The following is a 14,331-nucleotide window of genomic DNA, read 5'->3' on the forward strand; positions in this document are numbered from 1 at the left end:
TTGTGTCTGCATTTCTTTAAGCAATGGTTTTTCTACTTCACTAGTTGCCGGTGGTACTGTTTCTTTATGTACTTGTTCCGATTGCTATTGTTCCTATTCCAGAGCCTTTTGCTCTATTTGTTTCTATATTTGTTGTATTACCTCAATCTAAGTCTGAGTCTCTACCTTTTTCTCTTTGTCTTCTTCCAGTTTCTCCTGTGTGTTATCAGTTTCCTCAGCTACCGGAGGCTCACTAGCCATATCAGTCTTATCAGTTGTATCTTTGTCTACCACAATGTTGATCTTTTGAGTATCAACATCCACAATATATAAGACTTTAGGATTAGGATTATCATCCTCTACATCCATACTCTCAACTGTCGATTGATCTTCTGTAGTTGTTGTTTTTACCAGTGGAGTAATTAAAGGAGGTGGGGGTAAGTTGTCTCTAACCTTGATACTAGGTGGTCCACCAACTTTACCTTTACCCTTGTCTCTATTTTTTTGATAAACTTTTATGGGTTTGGGGTTCCTGTACTCTTCTTGTTTTTCTTTCTTAACTAGGAATATATCCCATCCATTTTTTGTCTCCTCAGTAACCTCATTAACTCTTCCAACCATTAAAGCAATGAGCCAGTGTGCAGTAGAAAATACTATCTGGTTGGCTTGAGCAGTTAGGTCATCAATTTCTTTGGGTGAGTTTATCGGATATACAGCAAGTAGCTTTTCAATCTTTATTTTCTTGTCCAGTTCTATTACTGCTTGTCTTCTTACTTCTAGTCTTTTAAATAGTTCATCTGGAATTTCATTGACTACTTCTATCAAAAAATTCTTATACATATCCATATGCAATATAACACTATTTTCAACTTGTTCTTTTTCATCAGTTGTTAAGGTGTCATATATTTTCTCTATGTTCTTCAATTTACCTTCCTTTGTAATTTCATTCAGTAGTATATCAAGAGGGGCCAAGTCTTTGTTTGTCCTCTTCTTCTTTGGTGTAGCCTTTCTTACCAGAGATCTCATTGCTTGTTGTTTTTGTCTTGTGGTCCTGGGTGAGGGTGTGGTTGTCAGTGAGGGATCTCTTTTCCTTATAACTCTTTTGAAAGTTGCAAGCATGTCACTCCCCGAAGAAGTACCTACCAGTGATAGGTGAGTTTCAGGTTGTGGAGCTGCTAACTCATCCTCTGTTATACCGGTTTTCTTCAACACATCTTCTTTGATGGCTTTTTCTTGTCTAGAACCTTTCCTTACAACTACCTCAACCTTTTTCACTCTTTTCTTTGATTGTATTTGGCTTTCAATAGTTTCTGCACAACCAAATATTTCTTCCTTAGGTTCTCTGGGGGCTTCCAGAAGTGCTTTAGCATATGTTTCAATTATATGGTCATCTATTTCATAGCCCATCTCAGTTACCCAAACTATCCTAGGGATGATTGCTTCCATCCAGATTTCATCTTTCTGGATCGCAAAGCATATTTCATCTTTGTATTTGTCGACAATCTTTTGTGATAACTTGATTCTTTTCTTCATTTTGGCTTTTAATGCTTGAAAGAAGTCATGAATATTGTTTTCCTTGTCTTCTCCCATCTTATTGAATAGTTCTATTAACTATTTGCCTACTAGTATATCATATCCAAGTTCTTTGTAGCCTATACCAGGAACCTGTTTTGTTATATGTAGCATCAGACATACTAATAGATTTCCAAACTTGAAAGTTCCTTTCTTGTCCTTCTTAATCTTTCCAAGGTTGTCAATTAATTCATCCTTTAACCACTCACATATATCAATCTTTGCATTAACTGTGACCATATCATAAGCAGTCTTAATGCATAAACTTGAAACTAAATTGATTCTATTTGCATGAGTAGCTTTATACCCTAATATCATGCTAACAAATCTCACATTAATGTATGTTACATCATTAACTCTTAGGGACCTCTTGTCGAATGTTGCACCAGTTAGGTTTGTAACTAGGTCATTGGATACCTTCTTGGTTTTATCTGGCCTTTTACCGGTGATTGGTAACCCTGTGATAGCTTTCACAACTTCCTTAGTGATTTTGTGGACTGCATCTAACCAGAAAAATTCACCATGTACCCTGCTTAAAACTATCCTAATCACATCCTTGGGGAATTCAAGAATGCTAAGGATCTCTGTAAATCCTAGGGTCTCAATGATCTTGTGTTCATCTTTTACATTACTAGTTTTATCACATATCATAGTTTTAAACATGGTTTTAATCTCTTCATCTCCTAGTTCCTCAATGTTGTAGTGGATGTACATTCTGGGGTCTTCAGCATAAACAACTCCCTTAGGAATTTGAGAAAAAGCACCTAAGGTATCATATTTCTTTGCTACCTTAGGAACTAACTGAAATACGGGCCTAGGTCTTTTTATCACTTCAACAATAGTAGGGTCTGCTATATATTCAATTGTAGAGCTAGATGCCATGATTAAATACCTTTTACTACCTTTAGGATGGATGATTGCTTGGACTGTTCTTGCTTCTTGCTTGAAATGCCTTAGCTCGGAATCTTCACGCTCTTCGTAGGTTTGAAATCTTGGTGAAATTAAATGGAGCCAAAACCTTGATTTTATAGTGTCTTTTTGCCATCTACCACATTAATTGCATGCCAGTTAAGTATTCACTTAACATTGTTTGCCGGTAATAAGTAATTTCCAACTTCTTATCTCTAGCCGAGGGAATAATAGCACATGTGTCATTAGATTGCCAAACCCTCAAAGAAACTTTCTTCAATTAGATGAAGAACTTCCTACCAGTGGAGCACTACTCTATCCTTCCGATAAAGCATCACTCTATTCTACCGGTGAAGCATTGGTTTCTTCTACCGGTGGAGGAGTATTCCCAATATTTAGATCAAATTTTCTAATCCATTGTTTTGAGAATTCATGCTTAACCTCTTCACCTTTTTCTTTACCTTTCAAGCTAGAACTTTTGTTGTCTACCAGTGCTCCTTTACTTCTATAGAATTTAGTAATATGCCCAATCTTGTTACATGCATAACAAGTTACATTATTCTTCTGAATAGCTTTCCCATAACCTATGCTAGTTTTTGTTCTGCATTGATTAGATAAATGTCCAAATCTTCCACAAACATAACATCTCACATTCATCCTGCAGTTTTCAGAGTTGTGACCTACTTTGTTGCATTTAGAACATTGACTGGTGGGTGTGTTTATATTCTGATAATTTCTAGATCTACATTCATTTTCTCTATGACCATACTTATTACAGTTAAAGCATTTTCCATTGAATTTATAAGCATTAGGTTGTCTTACCGATTTACTATGATCCTAAGTATTTGTAGTACCGGAGCTTTCACCAACTTCAAAGCCAATTCCAGAAGTGTCACCTTTAGGTTTTTGATTCTTCAGCAAGGTGCCAAGTTCCTCTGAGCTTTTCTTGAATTTTTCTTTATGTTGATTTGCAGTTTCTAGTTCTCTTTCTAAGACTTATTTTTGTCTCATGAGTTCATTTGAGTCATTCTGAGTATGCATCAGATCTGTCTTCAACATGTCATTTTCATAGCTACGTCTTGTGTTCTCATTTGCTGCATCACTTAGTCTTCTAGTCAATTCTTCTTCATTCTTCTTCCTATCCTCAATCTCTTTGCAAAATCTCATAGTCATATCCTGCATCTCATTCTTTGCTGTCATGTTCTCTTGTTTCAACTTGCTTATCATATCATTAAGTGATTCCTTTCACCATTCTCATTTTGCAATTTTTCACAAAGTACTCTTCTCTTATTTCTTGCAACTAGTAAAATTTTCTTGAAGTACCTGAATGATATCTTGAGCTACCCTTAAATAATCTTCTAGTTTGATATTTTTCAATTTCTCTGCATCATAGTCTGAAAGAGCTCCTTCCAGTTGCTTCATTAGATTTTCCATCTTTACCGGTGTCAAGATCTTCCTCAAGCTATTAGGCTTCTGAAAATAGAGGACCAAGCTCTGATACCAATTGTTAGGAATCCCACAGATACTAAGAGGGGGGGTGAATCAGTATCTGACTGGTATATAGAATTTCTTAACTTAAAACATGCAGAACATAATATAACGGTGTACCGGTATGCAAGAAATAATGCAATAAACTGAATCAAGAACATCCACATGAAAAGCACACCATAACACAAGGTTTTAACGAGGAAACCTGGTGTGGGAAAAACCTCGATGGGATTTGTGACCCACAATATTCACTCACTGGCCAATAAGAGAATATTACTTACAATAGGGGCCTGCACATGTAGGAAGGCCAACTGCCTAGAGCTCACTGCTCAATGGGAAGTCTCACTGACTTATAATGAGGATTATACAAATCCAATATCTTGCACTGCTTTACAATAGCATCTTCAATGCTTGATCCAATACCGGTTGTTGCTCTGCTGCTTACATAAACCCCTTAACCTATATTTCGCATAATAGGTCTACCTAATATTTTTCCTTAATTCTTACATCTCATCTCCTCTAAATGTCGACAATGATATCTTTTATATATAAGAGTCATTTTACAATTTGCCAAGTCGGCTTACAAAGTTTTTCAATAATAAACAAAATATAATATAACAAAATCATGTTGGCCTCTATGTCAGTATACTTCCTTTCTTCTGTGCCAGTACCAGTATCCTGAGTGCCAATGTAGAGTGTGATCTGCTGATGCTGGTATAATGCCTTTGCCAGTGCCATAGGATTGCAAGGTTTGCATCAATGACAAAACCTTCAATCACATACAATGTCTCATTGGAGTGTGCATATGCCAACGGGAATATGATGAGGTGTTACATGAATTTCCCAAGATCTTTACTTGGATATATTCTGACATTCCTAGGGTAGATCCTAAGATTGTCACTCATAACCTTGTCCTAATTCCTGATGCTAAACCCATGAAACAAAAGATTCAAAAGATTCACCCTAAAATGGCATTACTTGTTAAAGCTGAGATTGAAAAATTGTTGGATGTTGGATTCATTCATCCTATCTATTATTCCTCATGGATTTAAAACATTGTGGTGATGGCTAAAGCTGAAAACAAGATTAGGATGTGTACTGATTGTCATGATTTGAACAAGGCCTCTTTAAAAGATGATTTCCCCTCCTGAATATTGATATGATAGTGGATTCAGTAGTAGGGCATGCTTTACTATCCTTTATGGATGGTTTCTCAGGATATAATCAAATCTAAATCAATCCCCAAGATCAATATAAATATTCTTTCACAACTCCTTGGGGTATGTTTTGTTGGATTGTGATGCCTTTGGATTGAAAAATGTAGGTGCAGCCTATTAGCATGTTATGACTCTTATCTTCCATGGTTATATACATAAGACCTTAGAAGATTATGTTGGTGACATCTTAGCCAAATCTATCCTTCGTATAGATCATGTAAAGATGCTTCATCAAATCTTTGAAAGAATTCGTAAGTACAACATGTGTTTGAATCCTTGAAAATGTGGTTTTGGTGTGGATAGTGGAAAACTATTAGGATTCATAGTTTTACATCATGGCGTTGAGGTGGACATAGAAAAGATAGATGCTATTGCTAACATTGCACCTCCTAAAAATGTTTTTGAACTAAAAATTTAGCAATGAAAGATTCAAGCTATTCATAGGTTTGTCTCTCAACTTATGGATCATACCTTTCCTTTCACACAATTTCTTAAAAAGAATATCACTTTCCAATAGAACAAGGATTGTCATCAAGCATACGAAGACTTAGAGACTTATTTGGCCAATCCTCCCATTCTTCAACTGGCTTATCCTACTAAGCCTTTCCTTCTATACATAGATGCTTCCCCTCAAGCTCTTGTAGCCTTATTGGCACAATGTGATAAGGATGGTAGAGAATTCCTGATTAATTACATAAGCTCCACTCTACTCGATTACAAAGTCTGATATTTTGTGATAGAGAGACAATACCTTGCTTTAGTCTTTACAACCCAAAAGTTGAGGCATTATCTCTTAAATGCTGAGATTCATGTTATCATTAATTTTGATCCTCTTATACATAATTTTGGATGCTTAATTAAGTGGGTTATGATGTTGACCAAATTTGATCTTACGTTTGTCTCACAAAAGTCAAAGGGTCAAGCGTTGACTGATAATTTAGTTGATACTCCTTCACCCTTCTCCTTACCTAATTCAAAGTCCTTTCCTGATGAATACATTCTTTCCATTGAGGTTGATGATACTTGGGAACTGTACTTTGATGGCTCTAAGTTTCGTGTAGGATTAGGGCCAAGGGTGGTCTTAATTTCTCCTAAGAAGAAGCCTATTCCTATATCATATCATCTCAATTTCCTATATACCAACAACATTGTAGAATATGAAGGTCTTATAGCTGGAATTAAAGTAGCCTTGGTGTTCAGTGTGAAAAATCTACATATTTATGGAGATTCTCAGCTAATCATAAGACAAATGAAAGGAGTTTATCAAGCTAAGCATGAGAAATTATTATAATATAAAGATCTAGCTTTATCCTTGTTACAAAAATTCAATTCATATACCATGGAGCCCATTCCTTGAAAAGATAATCAACATGTTGATGCGATGGCATGCATTTCCTCTCTCATGTCTCTAGAGGACCCCTTGGCGGATCTTCAACTCACTATTCACAACCTTATTTCCTTGACTATTGCTGATAACCCTGGTGATGTGGCATATCATTGCATTATAGATTCTAATGAATGGTACTCACATGTTGTGAGATATTTGAGTGAAGGTACTTTTCTTGACTCTGCGAATAAGAATAATAGGGCTAGGGCTCACAAAATTGGCTACTAGATACATTATCCTTTCTAATATTCTCTATAGAAGGGGTTATAATGGTCTTCTTCTTTGATTCTTAAACAAGGCTAAAGTTCCAATTGCTCTTGGAGAAGCACATTCAGGTGCTTGTGGGAGGCATTTTGGGGGTAGGTCTTTGGTTCAGAGATTGCTTTGAATGGGATATTATTGGAAAACCATGGGAAAAGATTCTTTTGTGTTTGTTAAACAATGTCATTAGTGTCAGCAACATAGCAATTTGATTCATGCCCCTTCCCAAGAGCTTCGATCATAGGTAGCATCTTGGCCCTTTTCTACATGGGGTTTAAATCTCATTGGTAAAATATCTCCCCCTTCATCTCAAGGACATACTTTCATCATAACTACCACTAATTACTTTACGAAGTGGGTGGAAGTCGTTCCTCTTATATCCACTACCACTGAAGTAATTTTTCAATTCATTTTGGAAAACATAATTTATTGATTTGGGATACCTTCTGCCTTAGTTACAGATAATGGAACATCTTTCAAAAATAAGGATGTGAAGAAGTTTCTCGAGAAATATTATATTCAACATAAATTTTCTACACCTTATTATCCTCAATCAAATGATCAAGGTCAGTCTTCTAATAGGATAATTGAACAAATTCTTCGAAAGACTGTAAACAAGCATGGTAAGGATTGGCATACTCAATTAACCTATGCTCTGTGGGCTTATCCCACAAGTGTACATGTTTCTATGGGTTGTAACTCTTATAATCTTGTTTATGGTGCTAACGCCATTATGCCTTTGGAGTTAGAAATTCCTTCTTTGAGATTTTCTCTTAGGGGTATTGTGGATGATGATTCCTATATAGAGAAAAGACTTCAACAACTCAAGATGCTTGATAAATGACATATCAATGCCCTCAAACATATTCAAGTGTATCATTAAACTTTGCAACAAAGCTACAATGATAAGGTCATTCAACATTCCTTCTCGATAGGGGACTTAGTCATGTATGAGAAACAACGCAATGTGAATGCCTTACCTAAGGAGAAAGGAAAGTTCAGTCCTAATTGTCTTGGACCATATACTGTTGTGGAGGTCTATGGATTAGGTGCTTACAGGATAGCAGATGTAGAAGGTATGACTCTCAAGGAACTCATAAATGCTATGCACCTTCGTAGATACTATGCCTTGTTCTATTTTTTCTCTCTCTTTCTTTCTTTCTTCCTAGTCTTATTTCTATTCTCTCTTTATGTATTTTTCTTCAAAGTTGGGTAATATGTTAGCATATCTTCATAAAGTATGTAAGATTAGATGATGTTATATTGCTTGGTCTACATTACTTCATTCTTGACAAGCTTGTTTCATTATTGTATTGTTTTTCTTAGATTCTTTTTATGTAAATTGTAATGGATTTACATATCATATGTGCTAGCATGTTTTCCTATTTCTTATGTGTTAAGTAGAATTATATCATGTTGTGTTTAATTAGAGTTAATTAAGAAACATTAGTCATATAGTTTTCATGCTTAATACATTCTTCTTTTACATCATCAAAGTAGCATTTGATTAAATAGTTATTTAATTAAATCACACATGTATCTATTTAATCATGAAGTATTGAGAAATCAATCACAAGGAAATTAAAATAGATATACATGCTCATTACTCAATATGTTACTTCTAATCTTAGCAATGTGTACATTGTTTAAGCATTAAAAATAACATAATCATGAGTATCATCATATATACATTAACACATCAAAATATTCTCCTATCCCTAGGACTAGTGGCAGGAGGATGGTGACTAGATGCCCCCTCCTAATCTGGTCATCGAGCTAGCTCCATGGGGGTGTATCATGATATGGACCACGAGTGACTCCATGAGGATCTCCTACGATCTCTCTCCATCATGATCCCTCGGTATGTGGTTGCCTTTGTCTATGCCACAACTAGGTCACACTTTGTCTTTCATAATTTATCTTGTAGGACCTCCACCTCTATCCAAATAGAGGAGAAGAGGTCCTTGTGTCATCCTGAACTCCTTTAGGATTTGTGTGGTATCTATGTGGAACTCAAAACATGCGTAGTCACAATAAGATATTTCACTACATTCTGAATCAAATAACACCACTCCTGGATGCTAGCTACAAGATAGAGAGAAATTTTTCATTAGTAACATTCTATATTATCAAATTTAAAACATGTAGGATGCATATGTTAATCAATAACAAAGCATATTACCTGGATCTCCCTCTTGCCAGTGAGGATCATGGACAAGGATTGGTTGAGACTGAGACCCGCTAGGCTCTCCCTACTCATAGTATCTTTGTATAGTCAGCACGGGCTGATGAGGATAAGGATTAGGACCCATTGTGGGAGACTTGGTGGGTCTAGGGCTCTGGTGTCCTCTCTGGAGTGATGAATTGTACCTGACTCATCCTCCTCCTCCTCCTCCTCCTCCTCCTCCTCCTCCTCATCCTCATCCTCATCCTAATCCTCCTCATCCTTGTCCTCATCCTCCTCATTATCTCCATCCTAATCTCCCTCTCCAGTATCAAGAGCATCTCTGCCTCCCTCCTGCTCCTCTGTGTTGTCATCTTGATCATCTAATTCCTCCATAGATGCATCAGACCCCTCTCCATCACTTGATTGTCTTCTTGTTCCAGCGTTCCCTCTGAGGAAGTCCACTGGGAAAATGGCTCAAGGGTATGTTTTTTTCCACCATGTGATGTATCGTCGATGCACTCCTGAATCATCTCTATAATCTATCTCTATGTCTTGATCTGACCCATCTCAGTCTGTAATATTGATCTCATCTTGTAGGTTTAGGAATGGCTCCTTGCCTCGACATCTTGTGAGTGTTAGATGTATATAGGTATGTCAGTAGGAACACATTTCTCGAACCCAAACTACCACCAAACTTAGTCAAAGTAGAAAGGAATGACTATGGGGGTATACCATCCCTCTAGTAGACAATTCCTCTGCATTCTGAACATCCATTTGTGTAGCCCTATCAACATGGAAATCTTGAGGTAGGGTTTCCATATGATCTCACCCACTATCAATCTATCCATGATCAACCTCCAATATAGGAGACCATCGAATCACCACTCATAGTTAAGAGAATAAGAATATACCCAAGGCTACTCTACGACTAGCTCTATGGGGGTTCCACCAGGTCTAGTGCATGTGATATGCTCAAACATCCATACCTATAGTAGTGTGCATGTCATAAGACTGCATCCCTATCTGAACACATCCTCTCCAAGGTTGTGATAGATATGCACAAGCATGCTCTGACCCCAAGAGTATACTCTCCTATGCCTCTCCATAGCTCATATGGTGTAGATGAGTCCTTTGTGCCTGTGTGTTGCACCCATTAGTGTACACAACAAATGCAAGGGTCACAATGATGAGTCACCTTGCTAATGTAACCTCACCTATGGGGTGTAGGAGACAGCTGACCATAATGCAACCCCTCATCTTGCTAAGTATCACTCTCCCCATAACATATACTTTCTGTCTCCTATAATCCTCCTTTGTGTGGTCAGATCAATATCTAATAGTCTCTCCTCTAATGGGTAGATGCAGAATGCAGTATACATGCTCTAGGATGACTGTCATCTCCCACACATGTAGTAAGAATGTCAAGGTATCTACATCCCACCTCTCCATCAATACCATCAACATAGAAGAATGGAATTAGATGGCCAACATGGTCATCGCATCCCACAAACCCACTACATGTAGAAAATCCCTCTCTCCTATTGTCAGTCTCAGGATCTGCTCCCAAAAGATCCAAAAGGTGAGACCAGTGGTATGCTCGTGGATGCATGGTAGTGTTTGTAAAGTGTAAAGCAATCTCTCATAGGTTTTTGATCAATCATCTATCATCATCATCTAATAAATGTAACCATTCTATCATTTCTAGCATTCATCACCTGATGTAGTGTCATCATTGGTCACCTCGAATAGGGACCAGGGTGCCCTATTGGGACCATGGTGCCCAAAGGGGACCATGGTGCGCTAGGAGGACCATGGCATCCTAGGAGGACCAAGGCACCCTAGGACCCCTAGGTGTCCAAAGGGTGGGCCCTAGCCCAGACTAGGCAATGACATCATCACTTTTGAAAACTATGAAATCATGACAAAGTCAAATGAAGTCAACAGAAAGTCAACTCACCTTATCGAGCGATCGGCCGACAAGTATGAACTAGCACAACATCTACATCTACATAGGTTTCTCAGGTCAGGGTCGCAGCATGATGGTTTGCATGTGGGCTCCTCTACAGTGAATAGTGACGAACAGTTAGAAAGTGACAAATCAAGGTGTCACTTTCATATTTATGTATTTTGCACTTTTTAAATTTATGTTTTTAAATAAAAACCCTAATTTCTACACTTTTTGTTCAATCTATCATATCTTGAGCTGGGAAGCCCTGATTCTCGCACCGTCGGTGGCATTGGAATCATGAGTTTTACCTATCACTGTGTGTTAGTTGTGTTGGCAAATGCACACTTCAATGAGACATTATAGGTGATTGAAGGTTTTGTCATTGATGGCAACATTACAATCCTATGACACCAGTAAGGCAATCCACCTGCACCAATAAAGTTAGATTCTACACCAGCACACAGACCACTGGCACCGGTAGTGAAAGGAAGCATACCGACATAGAAACCGACAAGAATTTTGTTTGTAATTTATTTTGTTTATTATTGTAAAATCATTGTAAGCCGACTTGGCAAATTGTAAAATGACTCATATATATAAGAGATATTTGTAGAACAATTAAGAATGTATGGAGGAATGTAATTAGGAGAAATAAGATAGACCTATTATGCGAATTATAGGTTAAGGGTTTATGTATGAAGCAAAGCTATAAACTGGCACTGGATCTAGCATAGTAGATGCTATTTTGAAGCAGTACAATACATTGGATTTATATAATCCATTTTGTAAGTCAGTGAGAGTTCCCATTTTGTAAATGAGTAGTGAGCTCTAGGCACTTGGCCTTCCTGCATGTGTAGGCCCCTCTTGTAGTAGTAATATTCTCTTATTGGCCAATAAGCGAATATTGTGGGTCACAAATCCCACCAAGGTTTTTCCCACATCGGGTTTCCTTGTTAAACTACTGTGTTATGGTGTGTTTTTCACATGGTTGTTGTTATCTCTGTTCATTGCATTATTTCTTGTTTACCAATATATAGTATTAATATGATTTATATGTTTTAAGTCAAGAAAATATTACAACTGGTTAGATACTGATTCAGCCCCCGCTCTTAGTATCTGTGGGATTCCTAACAATTGGTATCAGAGCTTGGTCCTCTATTTTTAGAAGCCTAACAACTTGAGGAAGATCTTGACACCGGTAGAGATGTAAAACTTGATGAAGCAATTAGAAGGAGCTCTCTTAGACTATGATGCAAAAAAATTTAAAAATATCAAACTTGAAGATGATCTAAATGCTGCATAGGATATTATTCAAGCACTTCAAGAAAATATTACCATTTCAAGAAACAAGAGAAGAGAACTTTGTGAAAAGATGCAAAATGAAAATGATGAAAAAGAAACTCTTAGTGATCTGATGAATAAGCTGAAACAAGAAAACATGACAACAAAGAATGAGATGCAGGATATGACTATGAGATTTTATAAAGAAATTGAAGATAGAAAGAAGAATGAAAAGACTTGACTAGAAGACTAAATGATGCTACAAATGAAAACACAAGACTTAGTTATGAAAATGATATGTTGAAGACAGATCTGTTGCATGGATAGAATGACTCAAATGAACTCATGAGACAAAAAGGTATCTTAGAAGGAGAACTGGCTGCTGCAAATCAACATAAAGAAAAATTCAAGAAAAGCTCAGAAGAACTTGGTGACTTGTTGAAGAATTAGAAACCTAATGGTGACACTAATGGTGTTGGCTTTGAAGCTGGTGAAATCTACGGTACTGCAAACACATAGGATCATGGCAAACTGGTAACATGTGAGGCCTCACCTCGACTCAGTCTGACATTCTATGGATTTTATATTTAGACTATTATGGATACTTTATTTTGATGCATTTTGAGACTTAGAACTTATCTGATTTCAGGATTTGGATAACATTGCTATGATTTGATGATTTACTTATATGCTTTATGAGATAGAACACTACATGATTGTTAGATAGGATGATATTGCAATGATAGATGTCGTTATTGAATTTGCAGGACTTTACTCTGAATATTGAACTATGATGTATGGTTAAGTTTATGTGAATTGGGATGAAATTGCTTATGAGAATTTGCTTGAAAAAAGATGTATTTAATCTATGCAGATGAAAATTGTATGCAAGTGATGATGTGTATTGTATTCCTTTGAATTATATTATATGTGGATATTTGAAAGTACTAATGTGTAAATTGAGATGCACAAGGAATTTACCATGTGACCATGGAAATTACAAATAACCAAACCTAGACTTATGTATGTTTGTAAGCCAGGGGTTGTCTATTTGGAGAGACAACACCCCGTTTGTGTTGTATTTTATTCGTAACAGTATATGCTACATGAGTGTTAAGTGTTATTTAAATTTAATGTGTAAAAACCACAAGAGACAATTTCTTATTTTAATTTGTAAAAGTGTTTTATTTGTGTCACTTGACACATGTGTGGATTTAAATTTAAATGTTTTATTTGTGTCTCTTGGTGGGAAAGTGTTTAATTATAGTTTTTCTTAAATAATATAATGTGTTGTCATAAATAATTTGGGAATATAATCTTTGGAGGGGTCAACATATGTTTGACCCGAGAATAAACTTCAGAGGGGTTTAAAATGGGTTAAATGAACACCTAGGGGTAGTTTAATAGGGTTTCCTAAAGCCCATAAGGTATACCTAGGGGTTAGGGGTAATTTTAGGCAAGTTTCTACTTTTTAATGCTTCAAAAATTGGCTTTTTTGAGTTGTACGAAAATTGAAAATTAGAAGTTTAAATCTAATTGAGATTTTTCCTTTTGAAAGGAGAGTCTTTTTGCATTCTGCTTTTCTTTCCTTTTTGGTTTTTAGAAACCTGTGAGAACTCAGAGAATGAGCTTCTTAAGCAAGATTTTTGAGAATTGGAGGGTAATCACCCACTCTCCATTTTTGGAGACAAGAGAAATTTTGAAAAGAAAGTAATAGTTTTGGAATAGAAGAAAAATTGACTAAGAGTAGAAGAAAGAAGATTCGTGGATTGGGCAGCTCTTCCTCAAATTCAAAACTACCATTGGGCAGATTAAGGTTGGTTTGATCATTCTTTAAAATGGTTATTTTCTTGCATGTGTCTGAGTATCTGATTTGGTGAAAGAAATCTGTGTTTTTGCGTATGTCTAGTTTTAGAATTTCATTTGAAAATCCTTCATTATGCTTGTTGTGTTTTGGGAGTTTTCTCAAGACCTCTTACTCTTGGGAGAGAAGAGGATCTTGTGGGTGGTAGCAGTGACAACCCTCGAGTGAGAGACTCTCATTTGAGAGCGATCACAAGGGATCTTTGTGTGACCCTTGCTGCATGGCCTGTTTGTGCAATGGGGGTCATAAGGAGGGATA

This window comes from Cryptomeria japonica, chromosome 4 (assembly GCF_030272615.1).
Source record: "Cryptomeria japonica chromosome 4, Sugi_1.0, whole genome shotgun sequence".
In the NCBI taxonomy this organism is placed as follows: domain Eukaryota; kingdom Viridiplantae; phylum Streptophyta; class Pinopsida; order Cupressales; family Cupressaceae; genus Cryptomeria; species Cryptomeria japonica.